Source organism: Canis lupus, chromosome 11, assembly GCF_048164855.1.
Source record: "Canis lupus baileyi chromosome 11, mCanLup2.hap1, whole genome shotgun sequence".
Taxonomy (NCBI): domain Eukaryota; kingdom Metazoa; phylum Chordata; class Mammalia; order Carnivora; family Canidae; genus Canis; species Canis lupus.
Genome location: NC_132848.1, coordinates 41,501,473 through 41,526,298, shown reverse-complemented (window position 1 = coordinate 41,526,298; position 24,826 = coordinate 41,501,473). Strand labels below are relative to the sequence as shown.

At 40.2% G+C, this 24,826-nt stretch overlaps 1 long non-coding RNA gene across 4 annotated transcripts in view; it reads right to left on the bottom strand.

Annotated features, from left to right (window-relative positions):
- Window positions 1–18,326, bottom strand: part of LOC140642267 (uncharacterized) — a 30,685-nt gene extending 12,359 nt beyond the window's left edge. For all 4 annotated transcript variants that reach the window (XR_012038754.1, XR_012038753.1, XR_012038752.1 and 1 more), the window contains exons 1-2: window positions 18,231–18,326; window positions 9,758–10,036 (exon numbers count right to left, since the gene is read on the bottom strand). This is a non-coding gene — a long non-coding RNA (uncharacterized lncRNA). The remainder of the gene's footprint in view (window positions 1–9,757; window positions 10,037–18,230) is intronic.
- Window positions 18,327–24,826: the final 6,500 nt, after the last annotated feature.

Below are 24,826 nucleotides of genomic sequence, written 5' to 3'. Positions count from 1 at the left end.
CAGACTACAGAGTAGACCAGTCTAGGTTCAAATCTTGATGCCAGGATCTGTGACTATTTGACCCTCGGTCACTTACTTAAATTTTTCTTAACATTACTTGCTGCCATTTGTAAAAGTGCGATAGTAACAGAGAGCTATCTCCTGGGGCTACTGCCAGAATTAAGTGAGATGATATACACAAGGTACAAACTTGCTGAAAGCAAAACTATTCTCATTTCCCTTCTTATTCTTATTTTCCTCTGGCAAGGGCTCTAGCCCTATTCTGATGCCAGGTTATTTACATATTCCAACTCTTCCACCACTCTAAGAACTTTCCAGAATATGTAGCAGGGGAAAGTGGAAGACTGTATTTGTTCCCCTTTTCCTCCTTTTCAAAGTGGACTTTTTTAGCTAAAATGAGCAACTGTTTTCCATAAACCAGAACACAGCCCACAAGCCATTGCTGCTAACTCTACATGATCCTTCATACAGGGTTCCAGAATTTTAGTGTCATGATGTGAAGTCTCAGTAAATTACCCCTGTGCTTGCTGGTAAGATGTACAAAAGCACATATATTCTACAGGCGAATATAGTTGCTTCTGCAGGTACACCTCCAATCTCAGGCCATCTGATGTTTGCATATGTTTCCTGGGGCATCAACCTTCTCTTCTGTCCATCATTAAAAGTAAGATGACAATTGGCTTCTTATCTAGTGTCTGTTTTATAGACACTGGATGTATATAAATGTATAATAAATTCATTTTACCCCTTTAGTTTCTTTATTTGATTTAAGCCTTCAGGTCATAGGCTTTGCATCACAGATGCAAAGACCCACCTCTGAGGGTCTAAAGGAAACTATAAATATTCTATAAAGAAAAAAATACCCACTTGTGTATGTGCATACACACACATAGACACACACACAACATTTCAGGAGCTTATAAATCTTCTAAGGGCTGAGGCATAACCACTAAACATCTATGAGAATAGATAAAGAATTCCTACCCGAGGACTTCCAAAAGCTTTACTATTTAAGGTATCAGAATCATAAACCCATCTACCCTGGCCAGAGAAAACTGGAAGAATAGGTATATTTTTAAAAGTATGAATTAGGTAATATGAATTCCTAGAATCTTTGAGTCCTGTTAGGCTATGGGATGATGAATGAACACCTCATAGAAAAGAAGCACTTCAGCCATCCATTAGGATAGCTTTTCTTTCCCTCAGTGATAAGACCTATATGGATGGTTCTTCCGGTTACTTTCAGGGTAGTGAATTTTGCTTCAGGAAATGTGATTGATGTGGCTCTGCCTCCATGCACACATCATTAGTCTGTGGCGGGTAAGCTCAGATGGTCGGAGCTTCGTGCTAATGAGGCGAAGGTTAGGGGTTCAGTGCCCATGTGGGCCACTTAGCTTTTGTCTCATTCATGTCCCCAGACTACTCCCAACACAGGCCACCTGTCTTGAAAATGTATGTCTATGGTCAGAAAGAGGAGCCATGTAAAAGGGTCTGGATAGATGGCTGCAAATCTATCATGACTCTAGGAAATCAACCCCTTTATGAGTTCCTGGTGGTTTATGAGGAAACTTACTTTTATTTTAAAAGGACAGCAAGCATAATACTCAAGATGTGCATGGCCCGTGGATTTTGTGAATAACTGGTTAAATTTCCACTGAATTTTATATACTTGGAAAATATGTAATTGAATGACAATATATTAGACAAAATGGTGGTGAGGTGCCCTTCACTTTAAGTAAACTAAATGTAAATATTTACTCACATATAAAAGGGTAAGCACTCACTTTGCAGAAAATTCATTTCACAAAAAGCAAGCACAGATGTTCCTGAGTTATTTAATTGGCAGACCCTCAATTAACTGTTATTGAAATAATAGTTAAATTGAACCGAACTTCTCAGTCTCATATTTCTTTTCTAGAACAAAGCATATGTTTGTGTCCAAACTATTCTCACTCACTGTGAGTAAAGTCACTAAGATCCAACACAAGCCAAAGGTCAGGAAAAGAGACTCAGGTACTCCCTGAACCCAGACTTTTCTTCTCCTGGGTCCACATGGAGTCAAATGGTATTATTTTAGCTCAGCTCAAATCCTGGTCCTTTCCTTACTGCATGGCTAGAGCACACAGCAAACCAGTCTTTCACTCTTCCCCAACACTGAGGATGAGTTTTTGGAGTTAGCTCCAGAGTACAAATGCCTGATTCAAAGCCCAAATTTACCATTTACAAGCTATGTGACTTTTAACTTCTGCCTTGGTCTTTTGGGGTTTGTTTGTTTTACCTATAAACTGAGAATAATAACTGGCTCATGGAATTGTTATGATGATATAAATCAGTGCATTTATAAAATGTTCTTCAACAGAGGCACCTGGCTGGCTCAGTCAATAGAGCATGCATCTCTTGATTTTGGGGTTGTGAGTTTGAGCTCCACATTGAATGAATTTAAAATAAATAAACAGAATGTTTAAAAAAAGCTTTTCAACAATTTTCTGGAATATAGCTGGACTTACTAAGTGTTAACTGCCATTATTATTATTATCATTATTATTATTTCTAGCATACAACTACTATTAATCATTATCATCATTTCTATACCTATACCATGAACTCTATAGGCAGACTATTAAGGTTTAAGTACTACAGCAAAACTTCCCAATCAAGTTACTTTGGACAAGTTAATCTATCCTCTAATTGGGTTTCCTAATCAGCAGAAAAGGTTTACTCACATGGAGTTAATGATAGTATCCACATAATAGGATTGGTGAGGATAAATTGCAACAAAGTGCTTAGAATAATGCCTGGCACATTGAATCGTTGATAAAAAGCAACTCCTATGTCATTCCTGTACTTAAAGTCATGTAATAGTTCTTCATCAAATGCAGCCATTTGTCCCAACTTTTTTGGAAACTAAAAAAATTTAACATAAAAAAACAAAATCATTGACCATCACAGAGCAGCTTTAAATACTCTAAATATTTGTGTGAGACTTCAGCAATATGGCACACCCAGCTGATGGGGAGAGATCTCTTCCTGATATTAACATATGAAAAAGATATAAAACGTTCTAATGCACAAGCAAATTCAAAAGAACAAAAGGAACTTTCTATGAGGAACTGGGCACTCAATGCAAAGCTAGAACAGACCCCATCATTGCTCACTGGAGTATATTTCCTAAAACAGACCTTAGGGTTTGGGACTGGGATTATGACACCCAAGTGGGACAGGTGGGGAAACCTTTCACCTGTACAAGGTCAAGAACTGGAATAAGCCATTGTGGGAAAGCCTGGGGTTGTGAAGAGTCATGTAGGCCATGAAAAGAAGAATTAAAACTCCATTAACCTGAAGAAATAGCAATGTAACTTTTCATCTGCCTTTAGGTATAGGAGAGAAAAAATTTTCCTGTACAAAATAAGACTTCAGGTTTATGTCATGAGTGTGTGTGGGGTCCAAATTTGTATCTTTATCCTTGTACTATGGGAAAACCAAACTAAGAAACTAACATGAAAATTTCATCTATAATATGAGATACCAAGAAACCTGAAGAAAAAAAAAAAGAAAACTTCTTTGTAGGAACAGTTACACAACCCAGAAGGCCTATGGACTCCCCCTCAGCAGAGATACTCTCAAAAAAAGATCCCATCAAAACACAAGAGAAAAAAAGGTACTACATAAAATGGCTAAATGGATACAGAAACAATTCAACAATATGCTGCCTCCAGGAGACTCACTTTAGCCTTAAACTAGAGTGAAACTGAGTAAAAGGATGGGAAAAGACTTTCCAAATAACGGTCACTGAAAAAAGCAAGATAGCTATACTTATATCAGACAAAACAGACTTTAAACTAAAGATAGTAAAGAGAGACAAAGAAGGTTATTACATAATGAGAAAGGAGTAAATATATCAAGGAGATATAATGATTATAAATATTTATTCACCCAACATTGGAGCCCTAAATATACAAAACAAAAACTAACAGAGTTAAAAGTAGAAATAAACAGTAATACAATAAAAGTTTGAGATTTTCATACTGCACTCTCAACAATGGCTAGATCATCCAGACAGAGAATCAATAAAGCCATAGCAGATTTAAACAACACAACACTATACACCAAACGGACCCAACAGCCATATATAGAACATCTTATTCAACAAGAGCAAAATACATATTCTTCTCAAGTGCACATGCAACATTTTCTAGAATAGACCATATGTTAGGCTACAAGATAAGTTTTAGGAAATGCAAGAAGACTGAAATCATAGAGTATCTTCTCTGACACAATGGCACGAAACTAGAAATCAATAACGAAGAAAACTGAAAGATTCACAATATGTGAAAATTCAATGACATTGTCTTGATCCATCAATGAATCAAAGAAGAAATTACAGGGGAAATTAAAAATTTTCTTGAGGTAAATGAAGATGGAAACCCAACAGAGCAGAATTTGTGGGACACAGCAAAAGCTGTTCTAAGAGGGAAGTTCATAGCAATAAACACCTACATTATGAAGCAAGAAAGATTCCAAATAAGCAACTTAACTCAACACCTTAGGAACTAGAAGAAGAACAACAGGGACCAAAGTTAGCAGAAGAAAGGAAATAATAAAGAATATAGCAAAACTAAATAAAATAGAGAACAGGGGAATGATAAACAAGATCGAGAAATCTAAGAGTTGGTTCTTTGAAAAGTTAAACAAAACTGACAAACGTTTACCTAGACTAACCAAAGTAAAAAGAGAATAGAATTAATTCTATTAGTTAATATAATGAAAGAAAAGAAATAACTATAGATATAGAGAAAGCATTCAACAAAATCAAAATTCATTCATGATAAAAAAAAACTCAACAAATTAGAACATGTCTCAACATAATAAAGGCTATATATGACAAGTCTATAGCTAACTTCATAATTAATGGTGAAAGAATTAAAATCTTTTTCTCTATTATCAGGAGCAAGACAAGAGCACCCACTCTTACCACTACTATTCAACATAGTGCTAAAAGTCCTATCCAAAGCAATGAGGCAAGAAAAAAACAAAAGATATCAGAATTGGAAAGGAAGAAGTAAAATTTTCTCTATTTGCAGATGATATGATTTTATATATAGAAAATCCTAAAGACTCAACGAAAGGTGTTAGATTTAATCATTGAATTCAGTAGTTATAGGATACAAAATTAACATACAAAACTCAGTAGCATTCTTATATAATAATAAAATTTCTGAAAAAATAAATTGATCTCATTTACAAAAGATCAAAAACAATAAAATAATTAGGAATTAATTTAACTAAAGAGATGAAAGAACTCAATTCTAAAAACTGTTAGGCTTTGATGAAAGAAATTGAAGAAGACCAAATAAATGGAAGAATATTTCATTCTTACAGTTGGAATAATTAATATTGTTAAAATGTCACTATGACTGAAAGCCACCTACAGATTCAATGCAATCCCAAGATTCTAATAGCATTTTTTTAAGATTTATTTATTTTAGAAAGAGAATGTGTACGTGAGCTGGGGGAGGGGCAGAGAGAGAGAGAGAATCTCAAGCAGAAAACCTGCAGGGCACAGAGCCTGATGTAGAGCTTGATTCCAGGACCCTGAGATCATAACCTGAGCTGAAATCAAGAATCAGCCACTTAACTGACTGAGCCACCCAGGAGCCCTTCTAATGGCATTTTTTACAGAAGCAGAAAGTATAATTCTAAAATTCATGTGAAACTACAAAAGATCCCAAATAGCCAAGAAAATCCTGAGAAAGCAAAACTAAGCAGGAAATGTCACACTCCCTGACTGCACACCATTTTATAAAGCTACAGTCATCAAAAAAAGTATAGCACCAGCATGAAGACTGACAAACTTGACCAATGGAACACAGACAAGAACCCAGAAACAAGCCCAAACATATACAGTCAGCTAATTTTGGTAAGATAACCAAGAATATTTGACGGAGAATAGATAGTTTCTAATAGTAATAATTGGACATTCACAAGTAAAACAATGTAACCAGACCAGATCTTGGACCCAGATCTTGCACCACTCAAAAACTGAACTCAAAATGTATTAAAGAGGGGATCCCTGGGTGGCTCAGTGGTTTTGCACCTGCCTTTGGCCCAGGGCGTGATCCTGGAGTCCCGGGATCGGGTCCCGCGTTGGGCTCCCGGCATGGAGCCTGCTTCTCTCTCTGCCTGTGTCTCTGCCTCTCTCTCTCTCTCTCTCTCTCTCTGTCTATCATAAATAAATAAAAATAAATCTTTTTAAAAAATGTATTAAAGACTTAAATGTAAGCCGAAACCAAAAGCTCCTAGAACAAAATTCCCTAATAGAGGTTTGGATAATGATTTGGGGATATGATACCTAAAACACAAGTAATAAAACCAATAAACAAGTGGGACCACATTAAATTGCAAACTCCTTCACAGCACAGGAAACCATCCACAAAGTAAACAGACAACCTATGGAATGGACAAAGATATTTGGAAACCGTATATCCGGTAACTGGTTAAAATCCAAAACATATCAAGAACTCCTACAACTCAAAAAAAAAAAAAAAAAACAAAAAAAACAAAAAAAACAACTCTATTAACAAAACGGGCAAAGGACCTGAATAGACATTTCTCCAAAGAAAATATACACAGATGGTCAACAGGCACATGAAAAGATGCTCCACATCACTATCATCAGGGAAATGCCAATTAAAACCACAATGAGGTACTGCGCCACGCCTGTTAGAATGGCCATCATCAAAAAGGTAAGAGATAACAAATGCTGGTAAGGATGTAGAGAAAGGGAAACCCTTGTGCATTGCTGGTGTGATTGCAAATCGGTGCGGCCGCTGTGGAAAACGTTCTGGAGAATCCTCAGAAAATTAAAAACAGAACTCTATGATCCAGCAATTCCACATCTGAGAATATATGCAAAGGCAATTAAAACACTAATTCAAAAAGATATCTGCACCTTCATGTTCATAGCAGCATGATTTAAAAAAAAATTCTTAAAAACTCCTTAAGTATCTGCTGATGGATGAATGGGTAAAGGAGTTGTGGGATATATATATATGTATATATATAGCAATATTTTCCGGCCATAATGCAACAAGGCAATCTCACCATTTGCAAGCATATGGGTGGATTTTGAGGATATATTACTAATTGAAATAAGTCAGAGACAAATACTATAAGATCTCACTTATATGTGAAATCTGGGGGGAAAAAAAGCAAAACAAAAAAACTGACTCACAGAAAAAGAGAGCAGACTGATGGTTATCAGAAGTGAGGAGTGGGAGGAAGGGGAATTGCAGGAAAAGGTATGAACCTCCAGCTGTACGACAAGCAAGTACCAGGGATGTGCATGATGTCTAAAATTAACACTGCTGCTGTATGATATATAAGAAAGTTGTTAAGAGAGTAAATCCTGGACATTCTCATCATAAAGAGAAAATATTTTTTTCTTCTTTCTTTTCTTTTCATTGTATCTCTGTAAGAAGCTGGAGGTTGGCTGAACCTATTGTGATTATCACTTCACAGTGCATGTAAATCAAACAATCATGCCTTCACACTTACATAGGGATGCGTGTCCATTATTTTTCAATAAAACTGGAAAAGAATTTAAAAACAGAAAAACAACAACAAAAGAAAATTCTCCAAAATGCAAACCACAAAATATTGTTTATCATCAGAGGGAAAAAAAAGTGAAGAAAGAGATGAGGGAAAACCAACCTTCCTCCCCTTAGCCTCAGAATGTCAGCAGAAACTGGGAAGGAGCCTTTTATAACACAGATAATTCAGAGCAAAAAATCTCCTGTCAGGATGGGGACAGCCTCTGGGCTGAACAGAGCAACAAGTTGACCTCACCTCCGTGGCCTTACTGCTCCACAGGTGAATGGGGCCTGAAATAAAGGTATAAATTATCAGCACAGCACATGGGGGCTTAGCCCGCCAGTGCCCTCCATTAACCTTAGACCCTCCTCTGCCTACAATCACCATGCGGAAAAAAAGGTCCCCTGTGTGGCCCAGCTGAAGGTAAAGCAAATGTTTCACCGACTTTTGAATTAAGAAAGAAAAAAAAATCTTAACTGTGGCATAGAAAAGACATAGCAATTTAGGGTTGGGTTGTTTCCTATGGAAGGTGCATGGTGTGTGTGCGTATGTGTGTGTGTGTGTGTGTGTGTGTGTATTTATCCCTCCTCTATTTTTCCCCTTTAAAAAAAAATAATTGTTAAGTTTTTCAACATTGTGGCCTTAGGAGGTAATTTGCTAAATAGGACAAAATTAGCTGATTTTTGGACCATTTAAAAGAACATTTCTTTTGAAAGCATATAAAATGTATTAAAGCAATCTTCGAAGTCTTTACCCCTGCTTGAGATTTTAATTTACTCCAAGCTAATAAATTATCCCCCTTCTCAGGAGCTATTGAAAAATTTCAGTTAAATCCTTTTTAAATTTTAATGTGTTCAATTGAATCCCGAGCAATTTAGACACACACACTCACAGCTTGGGGTGGTCAGCTCACCAAGGCAAGACTGAAAAGGGGTCAGATTAACTCGAACCCCTCCGCCCCCTGGGATTACCAAGGTGGTATTAACGAAGGCGATTTCTCCCCCCACATACAGGTCTGATTGTTGGATAATTACTTTTCCACAACAGCATTTAACAAATGCCCCATTTGAAGGCCAAGACCATTTTCTCTCCAGCTGGAGGAAGCTGCAGTAAAGGCAGGAGGAGGTGGAGGGAGGTGGGGGAGCAAGGACCGAAGGATCAGGAAGCCCGGGAGCTCTGATCAGAGACCCAAGCGGTGCCTTGGATCCGGGTGCCTTTGGTTGCAGAGTTTGCCAAGAACACAAAGGCTCACTTCATCTCAGGCAGGGCTCTGCATTACTTCTGCACACTTACCAGAAATATTTTTTCAGACTATCAATTATTATATTTGAACGTTGCATCCTGGCTCTGGGGAGCCCTTAGCAAGCTGTAGCAAAAATCAATCCGGTTTTACAACTTTTACCTTGGCAGAGCTCCAGGCCTTTATCTACGTTACCCGGTAATTTAAAGATGCCATATCTCTTTCAGTGGCACGGAAGCATTCCTAAGTATGACATGTCCTTGATAACAACAATAATGTTTTAAAGTTTGCACTGTTTCGCCCTGGTAGGGTTAACTCGGGTGGAAGTTGCGAGGATCACCTCGGTGATTCCCACTTGTCCATAATAATCATTACAGCAGCAGTTAGCAAGACTAATAGTTTTGTTTCTCGTTGCTTCCCCTTTGCATCCTGTCTGTTATCTACGGAAGCAGCCACGAGCGCTAATTTTATTTGATCAGGTAGGAGAACCTAGTGCGCCTTGTAAATCACAAATTGGGAATCAAGTCTGAGCCCCGGTTTAGAACAAACTCGAAGTCTGAGCTAGGATGTGAACATATGACCTTCTACAGCTTGCCTCTCTCATTTGCACAGTTGGGGGGCAGGTACCGGGCATAGAGCATCACCTGCCCGTTAGCTAGGTGCACGTTTGTGGGGATGGAAGGAAGGACACTGTGGCTGGCACCATGAGAGAAGCCTGTGTCCCAAGAGCCAGGGTGGCCTGGATTTAAGAGGACACGGTGGTGTTGCTCAGAGAAACGTTTACTACTACGTCTCAAAAGCCAGGACATTTGGGCTGCAGCTGCTGCTCTTGGATACGCCAGAGTTGGTGTAAATGACAGAAGTGATTGGCAAATCCTAAGCTGTAGAGCATCTGTGATGGAACAGAAATAAAGGAGGAAGCCTTACCTTACAGCTGCATTCTGAAGAGACTGGAATGTGGAGGTGTTTGAGAAGCACCCAGCGCCTCACGTCTCTAGTGAATCAGCGTGGAGAGATAAACCAGTGAGCAGATACGGCTGGTTTTCAGATTTCTTATTCTGTACGTGTAGTTCCAAATGTGCTTGATCTGGTTTCTGCACATCGCATTTCCGCAAGTTCCTTCAGAGCATTTGACCAGAGAGGCTGCCAGGACCTTCTGCCTCAACATGAGCAGGTCTCCATACAATGATTCGGTAGCCACGGTTGCTGTGGAATCAAATTTAAACAGACATTAAATGAAAGATAAATACTCAGAGCCTAAAATAAAAAAAAAAAAAATCCAGCAAACTATGAAGCGGATAATTCTCCCATCTACCATTCCTTCCTTCCTTCTTCCATCTACCCATTCTGGTTCTCAGTTATAATTGGTGATACCAGGTGAAAAAAATAAAGTTCATCTGAAAGATTTCTCCTTTCATTTCAAAGAGATTTAACATTTTGTGGTTGTTTTGTTTTGCTTTTGGCCTTTTATGGGTTTTTCTGCCCACTTTTATTTTGCAATAACTATAGGTTCACAGGAAATTGCAGAGATAGCATGGCAATCTGGTGTACCCTTCATCCAGTTTCCCCCAGTGGTTACCCCTTATCACAATATTTATATTATAATTATACCATAATATCAAAACTAGGAAGTTGATATTGGTGAGACATATATAAATGTGTATATATATGAGATATATATATGCCGTTTTATGTCCTTTTATCACATTGCACATTCCATATTCATATAATCACCTGCTTCTCCTTTGCTATCATATATATCTGCCCCTTTCTCCCACCAGCCATAAATCCTGACTGGCGATGTCTCATTTACTTTTCTCTATCATGTTGTCATAGCAAGAATATTATATAATGAGATCATGCAATAGATGACGATATTGCGACCTTGGCTTTTTTTCACTCAGCATAATGCTCTGGAAATCCACCCAAGTTGTTGCATATATCAATAGTCTGCTCTTTTCCATGTAGTAGTATCCCATGAAATGGATTTACCACAGTTTATTTAAACATTCGGTTACTGAGGGATGTCTTGGATGTTTTTAGTTCTGCAATATTACAAATAAAGCTGTTATGAACAACATGTACAGTTTTGTATGGACATAAATTCAAATTCTTATTTCTCTGGAATAAATGCCTAGGACTGCCATTGCTGGGTCATATGGTAAGCATATTTTCACTTTTAAATATACTGCCAATTTTCACAGTGGCTCTATCATTTCACATTTTACATTACAGCATCAGGGTGTGAGGACTCTAGTTTCTCTGCATCCTCGTGAGCATTTGATATTTTCGTGCTTTTTATTCTAGCTGTTGTAATAAGTGTCTAGTGATATCTCATCAGGGTATTTACTTACATTTCCCTAATGTCTAAAGATACTGAACAGCTTTGCATGGGCTTATTTGCCATCCGTTTATCCTCTTTGGTGAAATGACTCTTCATGAATTCATCCCATTTTATAATTGGATTGTTTGTTTGTTTGTTTAATATTTCATTTTAAGAGGAGACACCATGACCAAGTGCAATTCATTCCATGAATATGAGACCTGTTCAGTATTCAAAAGTCAATTAATGTAATCCACCCTATCAACAGGCTAACGAGGAAAAAGCCACAAGATTGTATCAATGTTTGCAGAAAAATTATTTAACAATTCCAGCACTGTGTGTCATATAAACTTTCAGGAAAAAAAAAAGAGAAATAAAGGACGTCCTTATCTTGGCAAACATATTTTTAAAACCTACAGCTAATGTAACACTTAGTGGTGAAAGACTGAATGCTTTCCCCTATGATTGCTAACAAGTCAAAAATGTCTGATCCGTCATCATGCTGGGAGTCCAGCCAGCACAAAAAAAAGCAGGAAAGAGAAATCAAATGCATGTAGATCAGAAAGGAAGAAATAAAACTGCTCCTATTTGCAGATGACTTAATGGCCTACATATTCCATATTCTCATGGGATATACAAAATCACTTTGAGAACCATTTAGAATAAATGGGTTCAGCAAGGCCATGTGTTGTATACGTATCTTGTCTTTTGTATTGATCTTTTTAAAGACCTGACATTCTTCTGCTTTCAGTTTCATTTATTTCTGTTATCTTTAGCATCTCCATTCATTCTCCTGCTTCCCTGGAGCTTATGCTGTTCTTTTCTTTTAGATTCTTGAAGTAGAAGCTTGATTTCTTAGATTGAGATATTTTTCTCTTATCTAATGTCATTATTTAATGCTATAAATTTCCCTCTTGGCACTGTTTTAGCTGTTCCCACAAATTTTGTTGTGTTGTATTTTAATTTTCACTCAATTCAATGCATTTGTTTTCAGTTTTCTTGGAGATATCCTCTTCGATCCATGACTTATGTGACATGTGTAGTTCCCAGCTATTAAGAGATTTGTGCATTATCTTTCTCTTATTAATTTCTAGTTTGACTTCCTTGTGAGCAGAGAACACCCTCCTTATGATTTCAGTTCTTTGAAACTTTTGAGATTTGCTTTCTAGCCAGGATATGGTTTTCCTTCTATACGTGCCATGGACACTTAAAAAATACATGTATTCTGCTATTGTTGTATGAAGTGTTCTATAAATGCCAATTGGATCCCTTTGATTGATGGTTTTGTTCAGTTATTCCACATTGTTTCTAATTTTCTGTATAGTTATATAAATTACTGAGAGCAGGTTTTGAAGTCTCCAACCATAATCATGAATATATGTTATGCAGCTCTGTTTTCTGATACTGATGCATTTAATGCTACTACCATGTCTTCTTGGTGGATTGATATTTAATCATTTTAATCATTATGTGTCCCTCTCCCTGGTCAATGTTTTTTAAGATTTTATTAATTTATTCATGAGAGAGAGAGACAGGCAGAGAGACAGAGACACAGGCAGAGGGAGAAGCAGGCTCCATGCAGGGAGCCCGACATAGGACTCAATCCCGGGTCTTCAGGATCACACCCTGGGCTGAAGACGGTGCTACACTGCTGAGCCACCTGGGCTGCCCCTTGGTCAATTTTCTTACTCTTAAATCTACTTATCTGACGATTGGTATATCCACTTATACATCTTTTTTTTATTTAAGTTTGCATGGCATACCTTTTCCATACTTTTAATTCAGCTTCTATATGTCATTATATTTGATGTGTTTCCCATGAGAGGCATACAGTTGGGTTATGTTTTTATAAATATGCCAACTTTTATGTTTAATTTGTGTAGTTAGATTGTACACATTTAACATATTTACTGATCCAGTTAGGTTTCAGTCTGCCATTTTATGTTTCATTTTCTGTTTGTTCTCTGTGTCTTATTTTTGTTTTCTTCTTCCTGCCTTTTGATGGATTACCTGAACTTTTTTTTTTTTTTTTGAGAATTCCATTCTGGTCCATCTGAAGCAATTTTAGTTATATAGTATTACATCATTTTTTTTAGTGGGTGCTTTGCATTTTACTGTATATATAACTTATCAAAGCCTTTCTGCGACTTCAATAATACAAATGTTAAATATTTTATTATGGTTGCACACATCCCCAAGACTCTGGGGTTTTGAGGGTTTTCTTTTTCATACCTATTTTTTTCTGTTTTTCAGCTTGAGTAATACCTATGTATCTATTTTTAAGAACAATAAATGTCTCTGTCCATCTGCTGTTGAGTTTAACCCTACTCACTGAATTTTTTATTAAAGTTATTATGTTTTTCAATTCTAAAATATCCATTTGGTTCTTCTCTAGATCTTCCCTTCCCCACCACCCTCCATGCTGAGATTTTCTACTTTCATTTACTTCAGTCATGCTTGTAATTCCTCGTTGAAGTATTTTTATGCCGTCTGCTTTACAAATAATTCTGATCAAATAATTCTGACAACCATGTCATCCCTGCACTGGGAAATTTTCATTCTCTTTTGTCTTTCATTTTGTAATCTTTCTGGTATTTATTATAATAAGTGATCTCCATTTGAAACCTGGGAATTGTGGATATTAGAAGACTTTTCTTATTTAAATCTCATAATTTCGAGGTACTTGGGTGGCTCAGTGATTGAGTGTCTGCCTTCAGTTCAGGTGATGATCCCAGGGTCCTGGGATCAAGTTCCGCATCAGGCTTCCCGCAGGGAGCCTGCTTCTCCTATGCCTATGTCTCTGACTCTATGTGTCTCTCATGAATAAACAAATAAAATCTTTTTAAAAAATCTCATGATTTCAAAGGCCTTTTCTAACACCACTCTGGTGCAGGAAAGGGAAGCACACCTCATTTCTGTAGGTGGTGTGGAAGTCCAGGTTCCCTACTTAGCCCCCTTTACCACAGGAGGGAGGAAGGGCTCATTTTTACTGCTGCAAAGGAGGGAGTTCAGGCTTTTCACCAGGCTTCTGCTGTCACCACCCTGTTTACAGAGGCCCTATCCCCACATGTTCTCCATGGACACTAAATAAGTCTGGGGGAATAACCTTGTTTCTGCTGAGTGGTGGCACAAGTCCCAATGCTCCACCAGGCCTCCTAATACCATCCAGAGAGCAGAGGAAGGGGACCTCCTTACTGCCAGGTGCAGTCAAGGTGCTGCAAGCTGTCTCCACTGACAATGCATGGGGTAGGGGTCATCACATAGGAAAGGGAGTGTGCGTGAGAGGAGCATATGCATTACCACCCAATGGATGAGAATGCTAGCTCCCCTTGTCCTTGTCCGATGCAACCAGAGGCAGAGTGGGCTTGAGATATCTTGCTACACCTCATAAGAGTGAAAGGAGGGATGGCACCACAGATTTTCTATGATGTTTGTCAAGAGCAGAACTTTTATTGTATAAAAGATTTCTGTTGCACTAAGCTGGGTGGCCCCTTTTTCCCTGTCCTTTGGACTGTGTCCACTGGCATTTCCAGATTGCTGGCCTTCCCTGTATCCTGTCCAGGATACATAAGACAGAAAAAAACCCAGGAAACCCAGTGACATGTCATTTCTCAGTTGCCATCGCCCCCAGCCCACCTTCCTTCTCTCCATGTAGCAAGAGGAACCGTGAAAAGTTTATCTACTCCATCTTCCAGGAAGCAGAAGTCTTTTGATGTCCTCTCAAATTATTATTTAGTTTCAAGATAACTTTTTCCCATGACAGTTCTATGACTGGATTCATTAATGGACAAATGAGTTATTTTTTCAGGTATTGAACTTTACCACATAAGTAGCATTTGTGTTCATTAAAATTTGAAAGCAAATATAAACAACAAATAGTCCTGATGATAACTGCCTCATTTTAATATTTATGTAGAAGCTGCTGCATCATAAATATTGAGTTATGCTATTATCCCTGTCTATCCTGGCTTTTAATAAATGTAAAATCTGGCAAATATTACTACATCTATTCCTTAGTTAGCTTTGAACTTAAGAATAGAAAATATATTCCCTTATTAAAATTTGAAAAATGTCTATTTCTACAGATCCTATTTACCTATCTCTTTACCACTACCAAAATATTCTCCCAGACTTGCCCTATCTTCATCATTTTTGTAAATGCAGATAAATATAAAATTATTCACATACCTTTTAGCTATGAAAAAGCAATGAAATAAGTTGTTTTCTCATCTGCTCAGGGGTTCTTTTTTAACTATGTGGAAAAGAGAAGAAGCTGAAACTTAAAAGATAGGGAAAAATACAGGGGTAAGTCTAGGCCAAAGGAGGGTGATAGCAAGGGGAAGGAGGGAGAGAAGCAGGAGTGGAGGAAGAGAAGAACTGGACAGAGAGGAGTGAATATTAGAGAATCAGGAAGGATGATCTGGCATCATCTGAGGCCAGATTAAAACCTGTCTTGATGTTGGGACCCAGAATTTAAATGTCCATCAGCGGATGAATGGATAAAGAATATGTGGAATATATACACCACTGCATATTACTCAGCCCTGAGAAAGAAGGAAATCCGGTCATTTGAACCAACATGGAAAGACTTTGAGGACATTATGCTAAAGTAAGATAAGTCAAAGGAAGACAAATCACTTATATGTGGAATCTAAGAAAACTGAACTTGTAAAAACAAAGAGTACAATGATGAGTACCAAGGACTGGGGAGATGCTCAAGGGTGCAAATATGTAACTAGTAGATAAATACATTCTAGGGGAATAATGCAAATTATAGTAACCGTAGTCAACAATACTGAATTTGAAATTTCAAAATTGTGAATAGACAAAATTGTAACTGTTCTCAACAGGAAAAAGAAATGATAATCACATGAAGCCATGAAGGTGCTAGCCAACACTGCTGTAGTAATCACATTGCAATATAGAAATGTATCAAACGAACTTCCTGTACACCTTAAACCTACACAATGTTATATGTCAATTATAACTCAATCTTCAAAAATTAAGCAAAAATAAGTAAAAAAGGAACCTTCCAAATCTAAAGTTCTAAATGATTAATTCTTTCCCACTGATAGCTCCAGGTTAGACCCAAAACAAAGTTTGAATCAACCTACGTGCTGCTATATGGGAAACCTGCATATCAATAGCTCTGAATGATGACCTCCCCAGGGACAGAGGGACGATGCCATCAGTAGGAAGCTGGCACAATATCTGACTCATATCAAACCACAATACATGCTGACTGGATAAAGTCCATTGGAGGGACTGTGCCCTTAATGGGCCCTCGGAGCCAATACCTCCTAAAGGGCGTAGCCCTTTGGAGGCTCCAGGAGAAAATACAGATCATTTAAACACAAACACATGAGAAGCATGAATGCCAACATATACAGTCAAATGTAGTTATTCTAATCAGCAAATTCAGGAATAATATTTCAAACTTCTCTCCAATAAGAGCTTGGTGATGGTGATTGCTGAGAATTGTAGAAATACGTTTCAGCTCAGGGAGAGCTGGAATCGTTTTATAAAGGCTACCAATGTGCTCTGTGGAGAAGGATCCTGTGACAGGAACAGGAAGCAGAGTCATAGGGAAAGTGAGGGGAAGGGGGGAGCAGAACACCGTAGCCTGTCATAAATGCAAGGTCTTTGCGATGAGGAGAGTTGTCACTTGCAGAATATACACATTAAGATCACACTCTGATTTGTCTGTTATGATTGGTGAAGGCAGTATAGTGTTGCGTTGAAGGCTCTGGAGCCAAACTACACAGATTCAAATCTGGATGCCACCATTAACCAGCCATGTGACCATGGGCAATACTTACACAACCTCACCATGCATCAGTTCCTTTAAGACCTAGGGAGAATGGTGGAACCATTGTAAGTGCCTCAAAAATGTGTGAGAACTTAATGATTTCAGTTTAGAAAGCACAGACAGATAATAAGCACATATTTTTTCATTTGTTATTATTACGTCTGAGTAGTTCCCTAGAGTGTTCATCATGTCTTTGGGCAAAAGTATAACTCTAATTAGACTTGTTCAGAAAGGAGAGAGAATGGGCAACAAAATCGGGTGACAGATTTCTCCTCCGGCACACGGGCCTCACCCAACAGCCATGGCTCCCTACTGCTCCCAAGACCATCTTCTTGTAAAGGAACAAACCAGAGAAGTTGCGGATCAGACAGGCAAACACCAGATGCCGTAGGCTGCTCATCGTGGGCCGTCTGGGGCTGTGTCTGGCCACATCCTCAGATAGTATGGGGACAGCTGTGCCACAGAGCCACCCTCACCCCATTCCCTGGGCGCTCTCAGTGGCAGGCCAGCCTGGCATCCCTGTACCTGCCAGGGGGAGTGTGAGAGGACCCCAACCTCCTCAGTGGCAGGCCGTGGACAATCTTCTGCTTGTTTTTCTCCCTACATAAAACACTGAGCCCTGGCATCATAAATGAGAAAAAAGTCAATAGCATGGAGCATGGTGCTAACAAGGCCAAGGCTGAGTCTTAAGTTCACAAATGCTTTAATTAGCTTTGCTCAGAATCGGCAGACTGTTCGAAAGACCCTGCCAGCCTTGTTGCAAGTGCGTTTAGGGATAACCTATCACCATTGCCAGAAAGACCTTCAGCAGCTCAGACCAAGCACTGCCACCCTGAAGAGAAGCAGGTCAATGCCAGGGTGATGTGTGCCTTTATCATCCTGCAGTGTGTAATAGCGGCCTGTCCTGTTTGCTCACCATCAGCACACTTAGCCCTGGTTCTTGGGCTCTACATTTACTGAATACTTGTTACACAGAAGGCACAGTGCTACTATCTCTAGAGCTACAAAATCAAATAAGAAAGAGAAAAGGGAGGACGAGGCGGGGAAAAGAGGGGAAAAGAATGGGAATAGAGGAAGGAGGAAATGGGAAGAAGGAAAGAACGGCAAGGAGGAGGGAGAAAAGGAAAGTTTACCACCTCCCCGTATTCCAAAGACTGTTTTTTTTTTTTTTTAATGTATGTTATCTCACTTAATCCTTGCCGAGACCTAATGGGTAGAAGATGCCACATCCATTTTATACACGAGAGAGCAAGGCTCAGGTAACTCACAGTTTGGAAGAAGAGGAGAATGAGGAGGATACACCAAACTTTCAATGCTATTTTTTTCTGCCTGTTGGAGCTTGAAGTGGTGATAGAAGGAGTTCTGGGTTGGAATGGGAAGCCTCAGATTCCAGGGGTTCTCAGATTGTTGATCTAGGGTATCTTGGATACGTCACAGGGTAACCCTGGCCTCTATCCTTTGGCTTGTGAACGGCAGATTGGACTATCAAGCAAACAACCTGCAGAGCATTTATCTCAGCACTGCAACATGTTAAAACAAATCAAATCCAACTGCCATTGGTAGACCTATGATCTGCAGGCCCCCCATCACCACCCATCGCCATGATTTTGCACTCTGCCACTCCCCGGCTTGGTGCCCTCCCAAAGTCTCTGATGCTTGCCACCTCTGTAGAGATCCCACAGTCCAGTAGACTAATTCCAAATGACAGATTTTTTTTTCCAATATCAGTACCAAAAATTCATTTGCAGCTTTCAGATCTTGAAATACTTGCTTTAATCTAACTGGAGCACCTGAAACAATTTAATGCCAATGATCTGTCCCAAGATTTAACTCCCTACGCTAATGCATCAAATATTCCTCTCCTTTCAAGGGACCTATACATTGGCCCAACTCTTTCAAACAGGCATCCAAGAAACTGGGTAAGATAAAAAAAAATCAGGGTTTAACAATCAGGGTTTAAAAAAGATAGTGATCTCTGGACCTTTATGAAACTGGGTCCAGAGCTACTCTTTGGTATTGAGTAGGAGTCTGAGTTTTGTGGAGAAACTGAAGACAGTCTCGAAGTGGTAATAATGCTGCATTTAGCCAGGTGATTGGATCTGTGGCATTTGGAGGTGAACATAGAGGTTTCCATGTGGATCTTTTAGAATCTTTCTGCCAAGTGACTATGTAAACAGAAAAGGAATCAGTTCTCAGAACCTGCCTGCTCCCTGCATGTTTCCCTCTTCCCTTTGTGAAACGTGAGGAATTTTGTTCACTAATGAGGGAGAGTGGTCAGCAGAGCGCAGGTGCCATCTCTGAGGGGACCCCAGGCCACCACTTCACCCTCAGTGCCAGCCCTGCAGCCGGGCACTCCCCCACCTGCCAGGATTCCTGGCGACTGGGCTGACCTCCAGCTGGAAGGGGTGGCTGCAGGAAGCAGACGCCTTCCCTCCGGACGCCTGGAACCTGTCTGCCACACTTGGAACATTCTCAGCTGGGTGGCACTTCATGTTTGTGTTTTGACTACTGTTAGATGTGGCTGTGCGAGCAGGGAGATGCAGATGAGGGCACTTAGCACTTCAAAGAACTGAAGGCCTTCTTCTTAAACTTGAGAGTCAAGGAGAAAAACCAACAAAGGGGCCCAGGAGCTGGGATGCCTGGCGGCACAGCCCAGTGAGGCCATCGCCCAAGGAGAGGGCCGAGGCAGCCTGCCGGTGTCCTCATCAGGCAGGAAGGGATGCAGGTTACAGCAGCTGTCACCCTAAGAAACCAAAAATTTTTTTATGAGTTATTTATTTATTTGAGAGAGAGAGAGAGAGAAAAGGAGACCAAGATAGAAGAGCACAAGCAGGGAGGAGAAGGAGAAGCTGATTCCTTGCTGAGCAGGGAACCCCACGCAGAACTTGATCCCAGGACCACAGCATCATGACCTGAGCCGAAGGCAGATGCTTAACCAGTGGAGCACCCCAGAAATCAGATGCTTTAAGAAGAGAAAAAGGAAGGGATGCCTGGGTGGCTCAGCAGTTGAACATCCGCCTGCAGCCCAGGGCATGATCCTGGAGTCCCGGATCGAGTCCCGCATCGGGCTCCCTCTGCCTGTGTCTCTGCCTCTCTCTCTCTCTCTCTCTCTCTCTCTCTCTGTGTGTGTCTCTCATGAATAAATAAATGAAATCTCTAAAAAAAAAAAAAAGCTGGGGGGAAGAGAAGATAAAGCACTGGCCGCTTTTGTTATGAGGTGGTGGCAAGCACAGTGCTGACGGGTAGAGGAGGCCCTGAGCCCAAGGAGGGGCGGAAGCGGCCCAGGTGGCTCCTCCGGCTCCTGAGGAGGCCTCGGGCCAGGAGTTGCCAACAGCTCCAGCTCTCTCTGGGTCCCACATAGCTCTCTCATCTCTCCCTTCAGCTTTCTCCTCCCGAGACAGGGGCTTGGCCTCTGTGAATCCTCCCACCAGGCAACTTGGTTCCTTAAAGAGAAGGCAGCACCGTGAGTGACTGATTTCAGGGGAGAACCAGCCTTTGAGGATGAAAATATTGAAACAATAACCAGGCTGGATTTGTGCTCCAATTAAAAGGTGAGGAATACTTCTCAACATCTTTCCAAAGAAATTCTGAGCATACAGCCACTGAACTTACACAACACCAAGCATGTACATGAAAGCAGAAGGAAGTGTGAAAATCTCCACGGTGGTGACTGATGTCCAACACCACCCAAACCATGGACTAAATTCCTTGATTGTTATCCGAGTATTTGATATCATGAAAATAAAGCATAAAACAAACTACAAGAAAATTATATGTTCAATGATTAAGTTAATTTTTTTTTGTCCATAATTGTTTGGTATGCATTAAAGCAGAGCAAGGATGTGTCCTTGTAGAGGTTCTGGAAGTTTTCGTTGTTTCTGCTTTCTGAAGAATGGAGTTCTGGGGGAAAATGTGAAATTTTCCTTCCCTGAGGACTAGGTTTCTATCTGAAACTCAAAATATTGACCTCAAATTCAAAAGGTGCATCTCTCGTGTCTCCAACAAAGTTTCCAGAAAAGAGAACACATAATTGATACTACCCCTTAGCAGGCTTTAAAATTATTACATGAGCTATTAGCAGTAAAAATGACTTCTTTGGCATTGCAAACCGTAGATTGAGAGCAAAATAAATGCAAAGTGGAAATCATTGTCGTTATGAAATAAAATTTTGTTTAATCTTGGTACCAAAACCTTTATAGCTAATCTATATTTCTAAAACAAATACGTTCTGGCATCAAAAGACCTTAAAAGGACTTTGATTACAAAAGATGATTCAAATCTTCCCAGAACCTAAGAGCATGGGGCATTTGTTAATGACAAGAGAACTATCTTTAACTGAATTTCCAAGCTGTTATTAGCACAATGTCACTATCAAAAGTTTAAGTAACTCAAAATCATTCAATGCACTGAAATTTCTGATCTAAGCCAGAGAATTACTTAAGAGTTTAGAGCCAATTAAATGGTAGGAAAAGCAAAGTTTCAATAATCAATTATACTATTGATCAAATTTTTCACCAAAGAAAATTTGTAATCAACAACTATGTATTTAAACAGATTTAAAAATCCATCTTGTTCTATTCCTCATCTCCAGAGTTACAATTATTTAATATACCTTTCTGTCCTGGAGGCACAGAAGGTGCCAGAAGTTTTCTTCAAGACTGATGGAATATTCTAGTCTGGATTTGCTTAATTTTTGACCAGCGGAGGTCAGAGAATAACTATGGGAATCCACTTCTGGTACCTGTAGACCTTTTTTTTTTTAAAAAAAAAAAAGGCGGGGGTGGGTGGTTTCTGCCCCCAGTCTGCAATCCTGAAGGATGAGAGACCTCTAGATGAGTGAAGGTAAAAATAGAAGAAATGGAGAAGCTGGTGCCTTGTGCCAATCGCTATGCACCTGCTAATGAGGCTGACATGTTTGGACTAAGCAACCCAATTTGCATTTGTCACTAGAGTAAGACATTAGCGGTGTGAATATTGAGAGGGACAGATGTGCCCCAGCAGGCCTGCCACCTCAGAAAGCCTGCTGTGCCACCAGCACCAGGGAGGCTGCCAGCCCAGGGGATGCCCCTCGCCTCTGAGGGGCCCATGGTACTGCCAGGAACAGCAGAAGAATAGAGAGACATATGTCCTTTCTCATGGCCCTGAGGTCCTGGCTAATGGACAGGGGACAAATTGGCTGGTGCCCCATTATGTGCTGAATTCAGTCCTTAGGGATTGTTTGCGGCCTTTTTAACATAAGGCCCCCATCTTTTCGATCTTTCCACCCACTTTCCAACACACCCTTCCTGTGTTCTTGAGGGATGCAAAGATTTTACTAGATTTGACTGTTCTGAGCTGGTATGTGCTGCTTCATTAGTGTCACCAAATTGTCATTCATCATCTTCTGTTTCTTCCAAATCTCTGAAAAAAATAACAACCCATTAAGTACATTTAGAGGAGCTGGTATTGTTCCCTGGTAGATGGAAATCACGTTGGTATTGTATCTGATTTTCTCCGTGGGCATATTTTCATTATACAATGAGAATTTCATATTAGGCAAAAATTGAAATTCCCAATCTGTAATATTTTTTATGCAACCTCGTGGTTTAAGGCAGAGGTCAGCAAACTTTCTCTGTAAAGGGCCAATAATGTGTTAGTCTCTCTCTTAGACAACAGCTCAACTCTGCTATTGATGGGTAAAAGCAGCCAGGGCCAGCACATAAATGAGTGGTTATGGCCATGTGCCAATAAAACTTTATTTTCAGAAACAGGTAGTAAGCTGGATTCGTCCCACAGGCTGGAGTTTGTCCATCTCTGGTTTAGGACAAGACCACTCAGAAGCTAAATGCACAGTTTTCAGAATCGTGTCCTTCTTTGGAGATGCAGAAGCCACACCAGGTCAAAAACAAAAAGGCAGGCACATAAAAGACAAATACCTTAGGACCTGACCTCAGCTCCTCCTCTCACAGCTCAATGACCTTAGCAAAGTCACACCACTGTTCTGAGCCTGGAAAATGAGGATATGGCCTTCTTCAGGCACCAGCTGGCCACTATTATTAAGTGACATGGTGTTTTACAAGCTTGGTACAGTGTAGCAAACAGTAAACACTGTATAAAGTTAGTCCCTCTAACCTCTGCAGGATGAGTGGCTGGTCCTACCCTTGTACCATGAAAGGCTCCGTTTCCCACACTCTCCTGAGTCCCCTCCTTCTCTGACCACTCCATCTCATTCATTCAAGTCTTTGCCTTTCTTCTCCTCTGGACAACTTTCTGTGAGTGTTCTCAAAGGTTCTGGCCTCAGCCCTCTTCTCTCTTCTCAGGTGACAATACTGTCAGGAAGGAAACTTCCCTCTTCCCTCTTAGGTGTTATGATCAGGGGCCTGCTAATTAAAGTGACAAAAAAAGAAATTGATTAGCAAGAGAAAAGATAGATTTTTATGCACATACGTTACGTGGGAGTTCACAAAAAATATGACTCTATGAGGGGTTAGATCAGGGGTTAAATACTATCTTAAGAGGAGGGGAGGGGTAGAAGAATACTGATGGGAAAACATGCGAATTCTTAATAGGGGAAGAAGGGGGAAAGGGCATTATGGGAAAACAGATGACCTTTAGGAAAGATAAATAGGCTCTTACGAGAAGAGAGGACTGAAATGATCGTCTTGTGATAATATGTGTAGGTGGGGTGCCAACTTCCCCTATTGATGGTGATAAGTCAACCCCACAACTGAGTTCTTTTGGGAGGCTCTGCTTTTAGGAAGATAGGGACTTCCCCCAAAAAAATATAGAAGGAGAAAGAAGAGAAGAAAGAGAGGAGACAGAGAGGAAGAGGCAGAGGCAAAGGTAGGAGAAGGAGAAGAAAAAAGGGAGGAAAGGAGAAAGCAAGAAGAAAAAAAGAAAGAGAGAGAGAGAGAGAAAGAAAAAAGAAAGAAAGAAAGAAAGAAAGAAAGAAAGAAAGAAAGAAAGAAAGAAAGAAAGAAAGAAAGAAGGAAGGAAGGAAGGAAGGAAGGAAGGAAGGAAGGAAGGAAGGAAGGAAGGAAGAGAAAGAAAGGCAAGAGAGGAAGGAAAAGAGACAAGCCTATTCACAAGTGCCTTCAGCTCAAAATAGTTTTTATGCCACCATGGCTTTTTCTGGAACTCTTCAATACAGACACACTCTCATACTTTCAACCACTCTTTCTGAATCCAGGATTCCCACCCGGTTACTCTCAGCTCCAGCCACTCTTTGGGGAGCCTCACCCATCTGCTGCTGCCCTGGCCCCACTCTGTCCCCATAGACAACTGCAGGGTGCACAGCCATGCTGACAGCCCAGAAACTGACCCCTACAGGAACACTGCAGGCCCCCAGTGACCACATCGCCCTCCCTACATCCAGCCTGTTGCTAACTCCTGTAGAGTTGGCCTCAAAATCTCATCCTGCCCTTCTCTGCCTTACTTCAGATCTTCAATCTCAGCTGGGCACTGAAGGTTCTTTTGGACCAATGTGAGTCCCCTTTTCCAGCTGTGTTACCTGCTTCTCTGATTTTTAAAAACCAATTCTGCTACCCAACAAGGCTGTTTTGTTTGAAAAAGACTGCCTTTCTGGCTCCTCCCTTTCTCCATGCTTTTCCCTCTGCCAAGAACACCATCACCAGGTCCACCTGTCAAACTCCCACCCATCATGCAGGGTTTCCCTCAAGGGCCCCCTTGTCAGACATTTGTAGCAGGGACACATCCCAGCATTGAGTCTCATTGCTCCCGGAGATAGCACTCTCCAGCCACATCATTACCAAGTCCTGCCCTGCATTCCGGTTATTTGGATCTTTTTCTCTCATCTGACCAAAGTTCCTTGAAGGTGAGAACTGACCCTCATGTAGTGTCCCCTGGCGGGCCCTGCAGATAACAG